Source organism: Crassostrea angulata, chromosome 2 (assembly GCF_025612915.1).
Source record: "Crassostrea angulata isolate pt1a10 chromosome 2, ASM2561291v2, whole genome shotgun sequence".
Taxonomy (NCBI): Eukaryota; Metazoa; Mollusca; class Bivalvia; order Ostreida; family Ostreidae; genus Magallana; species Magallana angulata.
The window spans coordinates 57,516,299-57,536,887 of record NC_069112.1 but is presented as its reverse complement, the minus strand read 5'-3'; the positions used below and the strand labels follow the sequence as shown (position 1 = coordinate 57,536,887).

Genomic DNA, 20,589 nt, shown 5'->3' with positions numbered 1-20,589 from the left:
CGATTGCGGCATCTTGCAAGTACCTGTCTGGATCTGAAGGTTTAGTAAACTGGCATGACGTATTTTCAAATGTTACAAGTAAATACGATCACGATCGAGTGAAAAGTACTGTAGATTCCTATTTAACGCGAAGAATTAATTTCCGCGTAAAACCGCGATTAGCAACTCTCGCGGTTTTTAAAATCTCGCTTTTATTTTTCAAACAGTTTTGAACTATAGGAAATTATAACAAAAAATTGCTGATCGCGATTTTATATTCTCGCGATTTGATACAAAACAGCGGAATCGCGGAATTAAGTACTCGCGTAAAATAAGGAATTTACAGTAATTCGAGTACTAATAAGTAACGTACATGAAAACCAAGTTAGTAAGAGCACTGGCTGAAAACAATACAACAACGATGATAATGGAATAAAAAGGAACTTGAACTGTAGTTTGCAAAACAGGTGGACCAGAAGCTGCAAAAGAGTAACATATACATGAACAGGTTTCTCTAATATTTACAGTTACATCATTATTAAAAGGGGGGGGGCAATATTTCCTTTCCTTTTTACATATACTCATTTCTTTTTGTTTATTTGTTTGTTAATTTGTGTTATTTTGTTTTTGTACATTTTTAGATGTAAGTTGCTTTGATTATTTCCTGGCTGAGCCACAAGGAACTAGGACCCAATAGCAATTGTCCATTCTTCCTTTTGTTTTATTCAATATCGTGTTGAGTTGTTTATTACTTTGTTTACACTTTTTAAGATAAAAAAAAAGAAGGGAAATATTACGCTACATGGATTTCGTCATATTGGTTTCAGATTTTTTGGTCAAAATAATTTTAGTCTTTTGTAATTTCAGCTGTCCCTAACAAGCATGTACACGATCACTTTTATCTGATGTGTTTAGATTATATTCCTTTCTCATATTCAAACGTAGTTTTGAGAAATCCAAACACCAATGATTTGTCCTTTTAATTCAAATTTTTCATTGTCTATTTAAATACTTAAAGAATTTCTAGAGATCAAAATTTAATCAACGCTATCATGTAACATTTCTGATTTTATTTCAACTGAACTAAATTAAAACAAAACGAGTAATTGTATATACTTTACACAACCAGATAATTGTACAATTTTTTAAAAAAAAATATTTAGAATGGAATATTATTATAACATTTTACATTACATGCATGCTGTTAAATAATCATACCATCATTCATTGGCCGTACGAGTGTCTTGTTCTTGAATTTATCTCTTGCTGGAAATAAACAACAAATGACCAAAGGAAAAAATGTTTACATATTCAGGTATTCATACATTTTTCTCATGATTTTGGAGAAAAATGCCACGCATGCACAAAGGGTACTGAATCAGTTAACATAAATCGAATAATATGCAATGTATGTACATTCAATACAAAGGTCTCCTTGAAAACTGGAAACACATCGGCGAGGAAACTGACCGGTCACATGGTTACATTTTTCTCAATACAGGTAGAGACAATGTCCACATGTCCTAGAGCAATTACACTACCGGCTCTAAAAAACCCTGTCCGTATGAAAATCCCCTGTATTCCCCTGTCACCCTTTGTGTTTTCACTGTCATCCCCTGTACGTCCTCTGTGTGCCACTGTACAGAGCCCCTGTTTACCTTGTCATCCCCTGTGCGCCCCTGTACACATCCCCTCTGTGCCACTGAAAGCCCCTGTCACCCCCTGTACGCCCCTGTCATCCCCTGTAAGCCACTGTATACACCTGTGCATGCCCCTGACATCCCCTGTACGACTTTTGACTGGTTTTTTTTTCAATGTTATATTCTTTATTCAACTATTGAAATCACATATGTTATATTTTGAGCTATAAGTCAATATTTGCACTTAACAGCCCCGAATCACAAGACACACTGTTATCGTAATTTTAGAAATGGCGTGTTTTAGTTAATAATTTATTGATACTTAAATAATCTTGCTTACAACTAAAGATTTGAGATTCACCGGGTGGTAAACCGCAGGTAAGGGCCGGGATTATTTTTTAAATCAGGTGTGAAAGGCCTTAGGGCATGTATTCCTTTAGAGCTTGGGAACATCGCTATGTTTGAAAAACAGACATAAAAAATACAACATAGAGTAAATTATTTATTTTTTTGAATTGTCTACAGATATATGTACGCTTTACATATGAATATTTTAAATCTATGAATCACATAATTCTTGGTAATAAACAATACAATAGACACTAAGATAAAGCCCGGCACATGGTTTTTAATTTTGTATATATCTAAACATATAGGTGCGCGCTAAAACCAATAAATCAGTCAGAATGTAGAATTTATAAGCAGGTATGTAACGATAGAGTACACCTTTCTTCTTTTTTTAAAACCAAGTTCTTCGTTATATCTTCATTGATTTCCCGTGAATAGCAAAATAAAGCTTCAATAGCTTATATAAGATTGCCTAAGAAATTATTTTAGTATGTGTGTATGTTTCTGACCGGCTTATTAGACTCTTGAATTGAATTTCAGCTGATGATTTATTCTCATTATCAATTTCATTAATTTCTAAAATCTAATTTTCATATCTCTGCAAAGTGTTAATTAATTGCCAGTGAACAGAAATCTGCCGCCTAGGTCAGAACATGTAAATTCGTTTCTATACATGTAGGAGGTTATTTAGATACTAAGAGAGAGAGAGAGAGAGAGAGAGAGAGAGAGAGAGAGAGAGAGAGAGAGAGAGAGAGAGAGAGAGAGAGAGAGAGAGAGAGAGAGAGTTTGCATTGATTTTGAATTAAATTCATGAAATGTATAGTTTACTCGTAAATTAATTTCCTAATAAGTAAACATGCAATCTTAATTTCAATACCTATTCTTTATCATTCTGTTGCCCTGTTCATAACATACACACCATACATGTAAATGTAGAACTAGTGTTTTCTATATGTATATGTAGCCAAGGAGTTTATATAGATACTGAGAGAGAGAGAGAGAGAGAAAGAGAGAGAGAGAGAGAGAGAGATTGCATTGATTTTTAATTGAAAGTAACAACTAGTTTACCCGGGAATTAACTAATAAGTAAACATGCAATCCTAATTATTTAGATTAGACTTAGAGCTGTCAAATTGATTTTAAATTCATCAATGTTTTATTCTACACTGCATCAATTAATCAAAAAACTTGACACATGATTAACAACTAGCTGATTGAAGCTACTGTTTTCAAAGGAGAGGATGTTGACATTTTTTTCACTCGGTCAGTGATTATATAATAGCTACTGTACACAGCCCTTCTTGACAATTTGCAGTGCACGGTATAGCGAGATAGGAAAAAAGAGATGATAGACACACGTGTACATGTATATATACACACACTTCCTCAGATCTGAATGGTCGGTCAGTGATTACACATTAGCTATATACTTTATACAGCCCTTCTTGACATTTTGCAGTGCACGGTAGCGAGACTGGGAACAATGAGGTGACAGACACACGTGTACTTGTATATACACACACGTACACAGGTCTGGATTCTCGGTAATGATACACAATAATGCAATATGTTGTTTAAACACCCCTTATGACTTGTGTCCAAGTCTGTCAAGTAAAGAAACAAGAAATTGAAAATTTTGATTTTTCAGTTCTGAGAATTTCAAACACGAAAAGATTGAAGAGCTTTAAATTCAGAACATTATTTGGCAGAGTGATATTAATTAAAACTGTATATTGCTCTTTCATATTTTCAATTTTTCAAATCAAATTGAATTTAAATAAATGTATGATATTTTTCTAATCCGAAACACGGAACATTGTTTAGGGTAATGCATGTGTGTATATATTTTACCCCGTCACCGGCATTTATATACAGTCATGCATTAAATCATTCAATAACCGTATCATTGCTCTAATTACATGAGGACAATTCTATACAGTAATGCATATAAATTACTAAACTGGAAAATGCACACTGATAGAAGTTAAAAGTGTCAATGAATAGGTCTAACCCTCCCTTCCAACAAAAATCATCTCTCTCTCTCTCTCTCTCTCTCTCTCTCTCTCTCTCTCTCTCTCTCTTTCTCTCTCTCTCTCTCATTTATACACAAAAATGCTGACAACAAATACCAGCGATTTACATGGACTTCTTAAAGACTTATTTAATTCTATGCATCATTACACTGGACAAAATATTCAAAATATAGGTGATCATTTCATCATTTCGATCGGTGTATCATAACGGAAATTCTATAGAAATTGGTTAAAGTACATGCATTAAATAGATAACGTATGTTTATTTATGTTCATGGAGAAATGTGTTATTAAGTCCAGTGATGAGCCTGTCGATGCCGGGTAAGAAATCTAAATAAAACGCTTCTACTGACCACGGTGCGTCAGATCATTAGTATGCACTTGATCGCATTTACTTATTAGGAGGAGAATGTTATAGCGCAGTGTCCGTGCGTATAAAATGGGGGTGCGGGAAACACAGCTCTCCAGTAGTCATCTGGAAGCTGTCTTTCTGCCTCCTCTTTTATACAGGTAAGATAAATTAAAAGGCTTGCGCGCATTCTCGAAAGTAAAGTAAATAGACTCAGAGGGTTCAACTAATATTTTATTTTCAGAGATTTTTGTAATGAATATTAATGTTGATAAATTTCATTGTAATTAATATTGATATTTATTATTAAAATGTCATACTATATAAAAATAAAAGAGTAGTCATCTGGAAGCTGTCTTTCTGCCTCCTCTTTTATACAGACTGGGACACGGGCTACTCCCCAGGTAGAGGAGGAGAGATTCCGGAAACACCTTGGCTAGGGCACCCGCCAAGTGTGGGGATGTTGGAACAAAGATCTCGAGGATCTTGATAAATTAAATATCATAACACTCCATATAACCAAAAGTCAACTTTCATAAAATAGACTGGAGGCATTATGATATAGTGGTGGACGTTATGATAGGTGTGTGGTTATCTGCACGTGCTGATCATGTTGTGTTATTATGTGCATTAGCTCAAGCAGGTTACATGGCACAGAACACTGCAGATTTCACGCACTCCTCCACTTGTTTTCTTTTTTCTTTTCTTTTTTTTTTTTACAAATTACAGAACACGGTTATATTTTTAAATGCATGTAATAAAATAAGCGGTTTATCTGTATACAAGTATAAAATTATCTTGATCTGCGTCAATGTTTAGTAAAAATTATTCACGTATGTAATATATTGCCCTCTATGAAATGCAAAGAAAAACCAGCACTGTCTAAAACATGAATGCTACTTATAAATTTCTAAAAATCCGAATTATTCAAAGGCTATCTATTTAATTAGCGAGCAGTTAAAAACCGTACAGGGGATTGTCAGGGGCATGCACAGGGGTATACAGTGGCTTACAGGGGATTACAGGGGCGTACAGGGGGTGACAGGGGGCTTACAGTAGCACACAGGGGATGTGTACGGGGGCGCACAGGGGATGACAGGGTATACAGGGGCTCTGTACAGTGGCATACAGGGGGTGTACAGGGGACGACAGTGAAAAGACAGGTGGTGACAGGGGAAGACAGGGGGTTTTCATACGGACATGGGGATTTTAGAGCCTTTAGTGTTAGGTCCATACGTGTTGTTGTTGCAAACTGACATTACATGAAAAAGAGGAATTTCAAATTGTGTTAATAACTTTAAACAAGTTCGAGCTTTACCGGATATCCCATAGAATCATTTCTGGAATCGTTGACAAAAAATTTGAAAGTAGATGAACGTTAAGGAGACAGGAATGAAAAAATCTATACAGTTTTTATCAATCAAAATGAAAATATTACATCATAATATGTAGCCTAAAGTGAGTAGATTTTAAATAGATATTGGTTAGTCAGAATATCATATAACTTCCTGCAATCAACTTTTTTTTAATTTTACGATGACTTTTATTTTAATTATTTTTCCTCTTAACTTTGGATTTTTTGTCAAACAAAATATACCTATAAAGTTTAGATTAAGACAAAAAAATAAAGTTCAACAAACAATTTCAGTGAAAAAAATATATGCATAAGGATGCCGATTTGCGTATTCAGCAGAGCAGGTATTTGCGAGCGATCTTCAAAACTCCCTATACCCGTGACAAAAATTTTCATGAGTGCTCGCAAGCACCCACTCTACTAAACACGCATCATAGTTATGGAAAATTGCTACATACAGGCAGAAATATCATGCGTCCCAATCGTTTAAATATACATGTAAGCATGTATTTTTATTTGGCTTCTGAATCGGATTACTTAGTTTACAAAAGATAAACATAATTTGAAATTTAGTAAGAACATAATGAAATCTATTTGAATTGAATATTCAACCGTCATGTATACATCCATTCTAAATAACCCTGAATGTACTTGTTCATTGTTACCAGTTTTGCATTGTCTCCCTTTATACCCGTCCTCACATCCATTTGGACAAGTACCATTTTTGTAGTCACATTGTTCTTTTTCGTAGCAAGCGCCACAGACTTTGAAGTGAAGTTTAAATAAACAAAGAAAAATAAAATATCTCGAGCAATGAAAAATATATATGCATATGTTAGCTTGCCAACGCCATAAATACGTCCATAAGACTTAACTTTTATCAGTGAAATTAAACATTATACTGTGTAAGCTGTACCTTCGTTACACATAGATCCTGTATATCCCGGAACACAGCTTATACAAGTTCCATCCACAATGTCACTGTCTCCACCCTTACAGTTTTCTGGACAAGGAGCGGAACAGTTCTCTCCGTAATATCCTAAGGTCACACAACCTATAAAGAAATGAAACAAAGAACTCACCATTTTAAACCGACTTAATGGATATGGTTATATTTTTCGACTTCTCTAACTAAAAATTGACGGTCCCGAAACATAAATACTCTTAATACAACAATTATTATGTTATATTTTATTATATTATACTATATTATAAAGATGATAACGTTAAGACTTTTTTAAAGGCGCTAAAACTTTGTGCGTTTTATCTTAACTAAATGTTATGCATTTCTTAGAATAAAAATGTAATTTCTCTGAAAATGTCTTTCAAAATACACCTCAATGAACGTAGACGCCGAAAGTATTCTCAATATGCCTATCTAGAAAACAATTAATTAGAAAAATATAGGCCTCACCTTGTCTACATAGCAAACGTTCTTATAACGTTATGCACCAGCGGTAATTTGTTAATGATTTATGTTTTAAGCGTTTAAGCCTTAAATTATGGATTTTAAAACACTATTTAGGACAATTGAAATATTTCTTTTTTTTAAAGAGACTGAAGAAGTCAACAAACTACGTGGTATCATATCTACTTTAGAATTCTAGACCTGTATGATTGTTTGCCGTAAACTCATTAAGGAAAGAAAATTCCTAAGTTTAAACTTTGAAAATTAAATGGCCTCCTATATCTCTATAGAGAGCTTTTCTTTTCATTGGAGTAGGTACAATGTACCACAGCCATCCAGCCCTCTTTTTAATAACCACGATGCTTGTAAGAACTTTCATCTATTCAGAGTCACATATAGCCATAAATGTATTGATAATTGTTGTAGTTTTTATCGTATTAGTAAATATAAAATAAACGTATTATAATAGTTTCAAAATCGATGTTTAAAAGTAATAATAAACATATCGTGAAGTAAATTCTTGACAGCTGTCTACGTGATACTGTTCAGGTCTGTTATGCAGAAGAGGAAGAAGATTATGAATTATTCTATAAAAAGTTATTAAAAAAGAAGAGAGATATATATATATATATATATATATATATATATATATATATATATATATATATATATATATATATATATATATATATATATATATATATATATATGATTGCGCCCATGAGAAAAGGGTGCTTATGACATTTTTTGCACTTTTTTTAGATTTTTACATAATTGAATTAAACACATCTTAAAGTTCTCAAATCTAAAATTTTATGGCGATACGCTTATTCTAAGTAGAGTTTTTTGCCCATTTACAGTGATGCTTTTTCAATAGGAAAACCATGACGTCGTGTTTTACATACGGAACGTCAACAATCAGTACTGAGAACTAGTCGTTTAATAAACGTAATATACAGCACTTTGTTATCAGTATCTTTTCAAATTGCTGCATATAGTTGTATGCTTGCATCTATGCCTTTCATTTATTTCAGAAACAAGGTTTGTTGTTATTTCTACTGTCAGCGCAGTTGTCTGCCAGTCAGTGAAAAGTGATTATTCCATAAAAGGCGGTTGTTTAGTTTCAGTCTATTTGAAAATATCAACGAGTAACTAGTTAATTGCGTATTCTATGTGAACATATAACATTTACATAAACACTGTCTTTTCCATATAAACAATAAATAGCTAAATATATTAGTAGCTTTTGTTCTTAAAGAACATAAATTGTGCGATTTTTGTGACATTATTGAATATGTCATATTTTAGGAATGAACTTTGAAAACAATATCAGAAGTAACGTATTATACAATTTTGTTTAATCATGATCCATTGTACAACTTATTGATGCTATTATAGTAGCAGCACTGAACTATTCTTTTAAAGTTTTAAGAATAGTTTCATAAGTAGCTAGACCTTAATCTGTATTCTCACAGATAAACACAGTAAGAAGAAAGTAATTAATTCTACCATTTCTGGGATCATGCCCTTTACACTACCCTTTCTGTTCAAAAGATTTTTTTCCATTCGACGTTATGCAGAATTTATAGAAAAAAGCGCCCCTTCCCTGGATCGGATGATATTCACCCCCATCCAATATTGATAAATTTCACATAATTTGAAAACGTATTATTTTTTTAGTGTATGTAGGATATTTTTACTTTCCGGTCGCTTCTAGATACATTTTTTTTAACAACTGTGATTGTTTTTCTACAATTGTTAAGCCCCCCCCCCCCCCCCCCCCACCGTCTTTGCTTATTCACATTTCGGGCGTGCCCACACCTGAAAAATATCATCCAGACACTTTTCATCTGTGTGTGACTTTTCCACAGAAAATATGTAGGTTTAGTATCATAGAGAAAACATGCAGTATGCAAAGATTGATTCCGTGTTTTGAATGTATATTTCACCATCGGTTTAAGATAACTCTCAACCATCCATTACCCATAATCCAAAGCTTATGCATGCATATGAATACACCGTCAGTGCGCTGTATTCAAGCTGTGTAAGTTTTTATGTATCCTACATACACATATTCCAAAATTATTTGTAAATCTTACACACTTCATCAAAGTCGTAAATAATTCAATGAATCACCTCCATCGACTAAAATAAAGATGAAAATGAAGCCAAGGTTCGGACGGGATCGTGAAACAGTCCGATATTCTCAAGTTCTTCAGTAATGGTCACAAGAAAATGAATATATATCAAGATTGGTCTTGACGATTACAAAGTTATTGATTAATTAATGCTAATCGAATTAAAAAATAAGTTCTGATAAAAAATATGAAGTAAGTTCAATGTTTATAATATTATACAATTTTTTCGATCATGGTTTATTGGTATTAAAGCAGAAAATAGCGAGTCAAAATGTTATATATGGTAGTAAAAATATGAGCAGTAATTATGATGTCAAACATTTTTAGTAATACATTATCACTAACTACTTATGTTTGGAAAAAATATTCCGAACTCTTGCGACACCGTAGGTACTGGCACGATAACAGTTTCTCACTTTTTTAAGCATACTGCGTGCGACTTAAAGAATCTTGTATAAAAAAACATGCACGAACATAATGTACAATGTTCTTTATCGTCTAGATTTTGTTTGTAACGTATATTTAGAAATCATGTCAATGTATAATTTGGAGGCAATAATAATCAATCTTTCCTATTTTATCTATTTGGTACTTTTCCATGACCATTTTTGTTCTGGCTCTTTGTTTAAATATATAACTTGAAATAGGAATTTTTAATTTTTTAAAAAGTATAAGAGTATGATTACATCATTTCTGAATTATTGTCAGGAACCAACATCCAGATAGTGACTTTCTGCATTTTTAAATTCACTAGACGTGTTCATTACATTGAATCGGACCACTAAAGATTCTGACTGTTTAACACCTTTAAAACACATACAGCAATATTAAAAACAAAATCGACATCATAAGGAAAGAATTAAATCTTAAATATTTACACAGCAATAGAAGAAAACTTCTATTTAAAACGTTCTTTTTAACAAAAACACAGCCGATAGGAACATGATAGGAACATGTAATGGTGTTTTTATAAAGTTGTACATTGAGTTAACTTCTTTGTTTATAATCACATCAACCAAGTATGATTCGCTCTATTTCTAAAGAAAATTAATTGTAATTCATAGCTCTGTTGAAACAGACAGGACTAAAATATACACGCTCCGTTAATCAATTGGTCGAAACATTAATCGACCTAGCTAGGAAAAATCTGGACTGCACGAACTAATCATGATGATGCCAGACTCAACGTCCCATTTAAGATAATTTACCATTTCCGTTTATTTAACGTATTGATGTACATTAAGAATGTTTTAGTTAATTTTACGTAGTTTTAACGAACAATTCATTCATCTGTTAAAATGAGGATATAAATAGAAACAACAATATACTTCCTTTGATGATTCATACGGGTTATGACGGTAGCGATCATCGCAGAAAAAAAATACATAATTTGTTAACTATTTTTTTTTTGGTGCAATGTTGTCGCCTTCATATCGTGCATAAACATTTATTTGTTTGATTTTGGCTTACTATACACAGCCAGTTTTGCCTCTCCAATTCATAAAAAAAACCCAGGTGTGAATCATAGCTCTATAGATACTGACAGAGCTGAAACCCTCACGATACAGTTCTAAACATTAAATCGATCGGTCGAAAAAAAATCATGGGCAGAGATAAAAAAAATATATATATATATATGCGGAAAAAGTGAGATTTCGCGCATTTTCAACAAATTCCCATAGTGCCTTCTAAAAATTTGATAACATTCAAGACAACATAGGAAATCGGGGCCGTCAATATTTTTTTTATCTAAAAACAATTGATATAACAGTAAAACTTCATGCAAGATATTTCATCAAAATTTATAGGGTAGAAATAATTAGCCTCGGCCTCGTTAAGAATAAAAACAAGGAATTGTGTTTTTGAAGGGCATATCAAGTACATGTATTTGTTAGGTTCATTTTTTTTCTTTTTGCTTTCTTAATCCACGCACTATTAGCGTAGATTCTTACATATATTTAAACGAGAGGAATTAATATCTGCGTAAAATCGCGAAAAGTGCATCTCGCGAATTTTAAATTCTCGCTTTTATTTTTGGACATATGTAACCTACATTAAAATATGATAAAAATTCGGCATTTGCGATTTTATGTTCTCGCAATTTGATGGAAAACTGCTGAATCGCGGACTTAGGTATTCGCGTAGAATAAGGAATCAACAGTATATGGTCTGAATAATGTTTTCTTTTCTTTAAAATGAGATATTTCTTTTTATTTGTGATACAAATTTATATGTTAATATCAATGCGCTATTAAAAAAGGGTGAAGCAGACACATAAAATTAAGAGCAAAATATTTCTGTAAAACTTAACCAAATCATAGCCAATTTGGAACAATAAGCTAATATCGAGAAAAACAGAAATACATGTAGTTAATCAAATTTGTTTGCAAATAGAGTATAATAAGAGATTATTTAAAATAATGTGAAAACAAAATTTAGAAAAAGGTATCAAAAACTATACGCGATGAAAATGACAGGTTATATATTTTACGCTTTTCAGACGACGTTATGACGTAACGTCATGTTTGTGACGTTATTTTTCTGTTTTGTCAAAAATGTCATAAGCACCCTTTTCTCATGGGCGCAATCATATATATAAAGTAGTCCCAATAATGAACAAGTATACTTGACTTTTGAGAAGTGAAACTTAAACTATTCTTCTTCTGCATGTTACGAATGGCTTCGTCAGCAGACCATCATCTATAGTATCAATCTTCCTATAGCGATCAGCCCTCTCTTTGTAACAGGGACTTCCATTATAATACCTGCATATATTTTAATCAAGTTCAATTAAAATTATGTATTACCTGTAGCTTCCTTCCCACACTTTTTGTAAATTTTGTGTTTGGTATGAATTTATAAATTAAATTGATTTAATTACATGTAATGACTGTGATGTTGCTCATCCCTGATTGGTTGCTTACTTTACAAATACAAGTAACCTCTTGTTGCTACTTTGTTGTTGAATTTGAAATTGTAAATTTCAATTATAGTTATCACATGTATTGACTGTGATATTTCACATATGTGATTGGTTGCTTACTTTATAAATACAAGTAACCTCATTTTGCTGCTTTAATTGTTGTTGAATTTGCAATTATAATTTTCAATTATAATTATTACATGTAATGACTGTGATATTTTACATCTGTGATTGGTTGCTTACTTTACAAATACAAGTAACCTTTTTTTGCTACTTTGTTGTTAAATTTGAATTTCAAATTGTAAATTTAAATTATAATTATTACATGTAATGACTGTGATATTTCACATATGTGATTGGTTGCTTACTTTATAAATACAAGTAACCTCATTTTGGTGCTTTAATTGTTGTTGAATTTGCAATTATAATTTTCAATTATAATTATTACATGTAATGACTGTGATATTTTACATCTGTGATTGGTTGCTTACTTTACAAATACAAGTAACCTTTTTTTGCTACTTTGTTGTTGAATTTGAATTTCAAATTGTAAATTTAAATTATAATTATTTCATGTAATGACTGTGATATTTCATATCTGTGATTGTTTGCTTTAAAAATACAAATAACCTCATTTTGCTGCTTTGATTTTTGTTGAATTTTAAGTTGTAAATTTTCATAATAAATATTACATGTAATGACTGTAATCTTTCATATCTGTGATTGGTTGCTTAGTTTATAAAAACAAGTAACCTCAATTTGCTGCTTTAATTGTTGTTGAATTTGCAATTATAAATTCTAATTATAATAATTACATGTAATGACTGTGATATTGCACATCTTTTATTAGTTGCTTAGTTTACAAATACAAGTAACCTCATTCTGCTACTTTGTTGTTGAATTTGAAATTGAAAATTTCAATTATTAATATTACATGTAAAGACTGTGATGCTGCACATCTGTGATAATATAATATCATACACCTAATTTTAACTTCACATCTAGTATTATAAATTTTAAATATAATTTTAATGATTATCTTTCATGTTATAATGAAAACAAAAGGTTTGATAATGAATGATCCCTTGTACAAAATAAACATGATAAAATTATAATAACATTCTCTTTTGTTTTTTTGTTTTACTATGTTTAATACCATAATTTAGATCCTGAATGGGATTAATATGGATGTTAGCTGTACATTGCAAGTAGCCAAAAATTTTAATTACAATTTCTACTTTGTATACATGTACTTGAAGTTAAGAAATTTGGTCCCATTGATGACTTCTTAAACTAATTTCAATTGATGAATATTCTTGCTGTTCAAAATTTTAAAACAGCTGGCATATTAATATTTATTTAAAATGTTCAGCTTCCGCGAATAAGATGACTTCAGTCAGAAAAGCTCTGATGTTTGTAACACGATCTTGCATAAGGCCAAAATAAAATTATTGTTTGTTTGGAATTGCCTTACACCTGATAGAAATTTCCCTCCCCCATGACAAAATTTTATTTGCCAAAAAGAAGTTTTTCATATGAAGATTTTTCTTTTTTATCAAAATTTGATAAGATAAATTTCAAGTTTGAAAAAAAAATCCCCATCCCCTCTCTCCTGGGTCTAGAAACCTTCAGGTGGCAATTCTAAACAAACTTTTTTAAGAATGGCATAAAAAAAATTATAATTATATAACGTTAAAAGAAACTATTTCGTTAATGAAAATATTTAGTCATTTAAAGACAAAAATGGAACAGGAAACAAAAGACTGCAGATATCAGATAATTCTTTGGTTTATGGTTGGTAATTTACATGGAATGAATTATCATATATCATATATCTTGGCCTGCTCAACCATTAATAACAGTATAAAATTTAAATAAATAAATACAAATCATTTCTATTTTTAAATTTCTAAAGTAAGGTAAAATACATGTTTAGAAATTGAACTAATCAATCACTTAACTATTTAAGTTTTAAGCTGTGGGTTAGAGAAAAGCAATGAACAAAATTTCAAGAAGAATGCTCTTTTATAATGCTGGTTCTTCGAATGTTTTTCCACCCCTACTTTCATTCACATGATATAATCATTGGCCCACAGATTTTCAAGTGTCTCAATGTCAAATTAACAGTAGGTTATTGTCAAGTTTGTGAAGATTTCAATCTATTCCTGTTTAATATAGTTAGTGATTAATTTAGCGGTATGTGTTTAACAAAAAATCACAGAGGTACCCTACTTTCGCTTTCGCACTGCCGATTCATTTATAAAAAAGTTACAACTGAAGTATTATGGCTGCTCTTACTATTAAACCATTTACGATACATAGAACAAAATATTAACATACCTTTGTAAAAAGGTTTCCAGTTACGCTGTCATTGCAACATTCACAGTCCCAGCAGTCACTTATCATGCTTAAAATGTCAGCGCATCGTAACTTAAACGTATCGATATATAGGTCATCATTGGTTGTACTGCATCACACTCTGATTTATGTTTTCCTGACTTAGAATTTACGAAAGGATAACTTACAGTCTCGCTAAATAGCTAAATTATCATTTATATTTGCACAAATTAAATAAAACAATATGTTTTATTTTTTTCGATTTATTTTAAAGCGCATGAAAAATAATAACTGCTCCCTCGGACGCTTGGCAGCAATAGCCGAAATTAACATTGTAAAGTCCCGTAGACTTTGAAAATCGGCTCATACATAACTAAAGGAATATTTATGCGGTCAGTTACTTGTTATTTTGTTTGGAAATTTTTTGTCAGCGTCGAATTTTATTCATTTTACTAAAAATGCTCTGACATTTAATAAAATCTGTCAAAATATCCCTTAATCGAGAACCTGGGACAGACTATAGATTATTTTTTCATGAGAATACCTAGAAAAAAGTTTTGCAAATCACAACAGTTTAAAGTAATGTCAAACACGGGTGCCATTTTGAAACAATTAAATTGTCAGAGAGTTCCGAATGAAATCTGATGAACGTTTCACACGGTTCTCGCACGCTTTGCTCAAAACGATTTACACGCTTTGCCTGAAACTCTGCACGCTTTGCCTGAAACGCTAAATGGTTTACACGAAATGCTTCACGATTAACACGAAACGCTAAACGGTTTACACAATATGTTTCTCGCGCGTAAGTCGCAAGTTTTGTTTTTTTTGAGAAGTTGTACGTTTCAGGGTCTGTAAATTTTCTCAGTACGCAACAATTGTAAACTTGCACACAGTCTCCAAAAAATTTGAAATATTTAAATAAAGAAGTTATCTTAAAGAAAATGTTACGTGTTTTTGTAGGCGGGTTATTTTTTTTCTAATGCAATTCCTGACATGAATCATGAATACCAACTGTTTATAAGAATGCTTGCTACCCTTTGAAAATTTAACTCGCCATTAAACAACTCATTTTATAAAGAATATTTGGAATGATTACATAAACTGTGTTCGACAAATAGTTTTCCTTAACCATTTTCTTCCTTTTTTTTCAAAACACGTTTTATATACAGGCTTTCAATCATAAAACGTTTTTATAACAAAAGCAGAACTGAAAGTTTAGGCATTGTAATCGTTTATCACCATATCACATAAATTTTCAACTCACGGCAACAACGGAAGACCTACTCGAGGCTTCGCCACGAGCTCTGCTCTGGTTTACCTATATTCATTTGTTGTTATTTGTTATCTTGTGTTGTTGGGTTGGTTTTTTTTTTACATTTTAAGATTTAAATTGTTCTGACTAATTCCTGGCTGAGCCACAAGGAACTAGGACCCAATATCAAACGTTCATTTTTCCTTTTGTTTAATTCAATATCGTGTTAAGTTGTTTATTACTATGTATACACTTTTTAAGATAAAAAAAAGAAGAAGGGAAATATCACACTATATGGATTTTGTCACATTGATTCATATTTTTGGGGTCTTTTTTGATCGAAATAATTTAGTCTTATGTAATTTCAGCTGTCATTCACAAGCATGTAAACGGCCACTTTTATATGATATGTTTAGATTATATTCTTTTTTTATATTCAGACATTGTTTTGAGAAATCCCAACACCCATGATTATTTTTCCTTTTTAATTCAAATTTGATATCGTCTATTTAAATACTCTACGAATTCCTAGAGATCAACATTTAATTAACGCTATCATTTAACATTTCTGATTTGATTTCAACTGAACTAAATTAAAACAAAACGAGTAAATATATATACTTCAAACACAATCAGATAATTGTACAATTTTAAAAAAACATATTTAGAATGGAATATTGTTATCACATTTTACATTACATGTATGCTGTTAAATAATCATACCATCATTCATTGGCCGTACAAGTGTCTTGTTCTTGAATTTATCTGTTGCTGAAAAAAAACAAATGACCAAAGCCATATATATTTACATAAAAAGTTATTTATACATTTTTTTTCATGGTTTGGAGAAAAAATGCTACGCATGCACAGAGGGTACTGAATAAGTAAACATAAATCGAATAATATGCAATGTAAGAAATACTAACACCGATAATTTTCTTTCCGGTTTAATTGAATTTGCTATTATCTATTTAAAATACTTTACGAATATGGAGCAAACAAACTTTACGCAACGCAATGATGTTATATTTCTGATTTAATTTCATATGAACTAAATTAAAATACATTGAGTAAATGGATTTCTTCCAACACAATCAGATAATATTTAAAATAAAAAAAAAAGGATTGATTCAGAGCTGCAATACATTTATCACATTTTATATTAATGTATGCTGTTAAATAATCATACCATTATACGTCGACCATGCAAGTGTCGTGTTCCTGAACTCACCGCTTGCTGAATAAAATAAATGACAAACGCTTATATATATTCAGAGGTAGGTATTCATAGTTTATCTCATGATTTGAAGAAAAAAATGCTACGCATGCACAAAGAGTACTGAATAAGTTAACACAATTTAATTCCTGGTATGAATCATGAATACCAACTGTTTATAACAATGCTTGCTACCCTTTGGAAATTTAACTCGCCATTAAACAACTCATTTTATAAAGAATGTTTGAAACGATTACATAAACTGTTTTCGACAAATAGTTTTCCTAAAACATTTTCTTCTTTTCTTTTTCAAAACACGTTTTATATACAGGCTTTCAATCACAACACGTTTTTATAACAAACGCAGAACTGAAAGTTTAGTAATTATAATCGTTTGTCACCATATCACATATGTTTTCAACTCGCAGCAACAACGGAAGACCTACACGAGGCTTTACCACGAGCTCTGCTCTAGTTTACCTATATTCATTTGTTGTCATTTGTTATCTTGTGTTGTTGTTTTCTTTTTAAATTTTAAGATTTATATTGTTCTGACTAATTCCTGGCTTAGCAACAAGGAACTAGGACCCAATAGCAATCGTCCATTTTTTTTTTATTCCATATCGTGTTAAGTTGTTTATTCAAATGGTTTTAAGAAAAAATGTTACGCATGCAGAAAGGGTACTGAATAAGTTAACATAAATCGAATAATATGCAATGCGAGAAATACTAACAGTAACAACGATAATTTTCTCATTTCATGTATGCTGTTAAACAATCATACCATTATATGTCGACCATGCAAGTGTCGTGTTCCTGAATTCACTTCTTGCTAAATAAAAAAAAGAAATGAGAAACTATTATACTATTTAGAGGAAGGTATTCATAGTGTATCTCATGGTTTGGATAAAAAATGCTACGCATGCACAAAGGGTACTGAATAAGTTTACATAAATTAAACATATAAAATGTACGTACATTCAATACAAAGATCGCCTTGAAAGCCGGAAGCACATCCGCGAGGACACTGACCGGTCACGTGGTTACATTTTTCTCCATACAGGTAGATACAATGTCCACATGTCCTAGAGCAATTAGGTCCATACGTGTTGTTGTTGCAAACTGACATTACATTGGAAAAAAAAGGAACTTCAATTTTTTTTTTAATAACTTTAAACAAGTCCGAGCTTTACCGGACACCGGATATCTCATAGAATCATTTCTGGAATCGTTGACAAAAATTTGAAAGTAGATAAACGTTAAGGAGACAGGAATGGGAAATCTATACAGTTTTTATCAATCAAAATGACAATATTGCATCGTATCATATAACTTAAAGTGAGTAGATTTTAAATAGATATGGGCTAGTCAGAATTTCATATAACTTCCTGCAATCAACTTTTTTGTAATTTTACGATGACTTTTATTTTAACAATTTTTCCTCTTAACTTTGGGATTTTTGTCAAACAAAATATACCTATAAAGTTTAGATTAAGAAAAAAAATAAAGTTCAACAAACAATTGAAAAAAAATATATGCATAAGGATGCCGATTTGCGTATTAAGCAGAGCAAGTGTTTGTGAGCGATCTTCAAAACTCCCTATACCTGTGATAAAAAATTTTCGTGAGTGATCGCAAGCACCCACTAAACATACATCAGAATCATGAGAAATTGCTACAAACAGACAGATATATCATCTGTCCCAATCGTATAATTATACATATATGCGTGTATTTCTATTTGGCCTTTGAATCGGATTACTAAGTTTACAAACGATTAGCATAATATGAAATTTAGTAAGAACATAATGAAATCTATTTGAATTGTATCTACAAACGTCATGTGTATGTTTATTCTACGTAAGCCTGAATGTACTATTTCATTTTTACCAGTTTTGCATTGTCTCCCTTTATACCCGTCTTCACATCCATTTCGACAAGTACCATTTTTGTAGTCACATTGTTCTTTTTCGTAGCAAACGCCACAGACTTTGAAGTGAAGTTCGGATAAACAAAGATAAATAAAATATCTTGATCAATACAAAATATATATGCAACTTGTCAACGCCACAAATACAGCCAAATGACTTAACTTTTATCAGTAAAATTAAACATTATACAATGTCAGCGGTACCTTTGTTACAAATAGATCCTGTATATCCATGAACACAGCTTATACAAGTTCCATCCACAATGTCACAGTCTCCACCCTTACAGTTTTTTGGACAAGGAGTGGAGCACTTCTCTCCGTAATATCCTAAGGTCAGACAACCTATAAAAAATGAAACAAAGAACTCACCCTATCAAAGTGACTTAATGGATATGGTTATATTTTTCGACTTCTCTAACTAAAAATTGACGGTCCCGAAACATAAATGCTCTTAATACAACAATTAATATTTTACGTTTAGTATATTTTTTTATATTATACTATATTACTAGACTTTGACAGTGCATGCATGGTTTGACATTGCATATATATTTAGGACTTTTACTAAATACAGACATCGACATACCGTATATTTTTGTCATTTACATAACCAAGCTTTAAGCCGACAATATTGCTTTTTATTTCACTACACTCTGCTTAGAATAATCTTACTGTGTCTCGGGACAAGCCTTCACCAGTGCCTCCCATTATCAGTAATGTAATTTAAAAATTACAGAATCGCTTCAAAAAAATTTTGGAGGATATTTATTAAAGCTGCCTTGAAAGTAACAGTCAAACTATTAATAACAAACCTCTTTGAAACTGTAAATACCTTTCATCCAAAAATTTAAGTCATATTAATAAAGAATTCAACACTTTTCACCAACTTTAAACTTTTATTTACGCATTATGTTAACGTTCGGAACTCTTGGAATTTTTTATATTAAATGCACTGAATTAGAGTTATCTCCCATATTTTCTTTGATGAACAGAATATATAGGAAATTTTCACTGAAAATTTACACATATTTGTATTATCGTTTCTGAGTTTATGCATGCAAATGTGATATTGTGGAAACATAAACTAAAAAGCCTCCCATGATTTAGCGTGAATGTAATGCGCATGCGCAAGATTATAAAAAATCCAGATAATTCAAATGATATCCGGATTTTTAAAAGGAATTTACTTTGATTATTAATTAGTGAAGCTTGATTGAGAAAAAAAAAAATATTGGAGTCAACAAACTACCTGGTGTCATATCTACTTTAGAATTCTAGACCTGTATGATTTTTAGCCGTAAACTCTTATTAAGGAAAAAAAACTCCTAAGTTTAAACTTTGAAAATTGAATGGCATCCTACATCGTTAAACAGAGCAGTTCTTTTCATTGAAGGAAATACCACAACCACCAAGCCTTCTTTTTGTTAACCACGATGATTTTACCAGGTTCTATCTATTCAGAGTCACATATAGCCATAAATGTGTTGATAATTGTTGTAGTTTTTATCATAAAAGTAAAATTAACATAAACGTAATATATAGTTTCAAAGTCGATAAGTTAAAGTAAAAATAAGCATATCGGGAAGTAAATACTTGACAGTTGTCTACGTGATGCGGTTAAGGTCTGTTAAAAAGTAGAGGAAGAAGTTAGGAGTTATTCTTAATTTTTTTTTTTATTAAAA

The 20,589-nt window shown here is 31.4% G+C and overlaps 1 pseudogene; it reads right to left on the bottom strand.

The window, feature by feature from the left end:
• Nucleotides 1–20,589, bottom strand: part of LOC128174549 (multiple epidermal growth factor-like domains protein 11) — a 158,881-nt pseudogene that overhangs the window by 132,055 nt on the left and 6,237 nt on the right.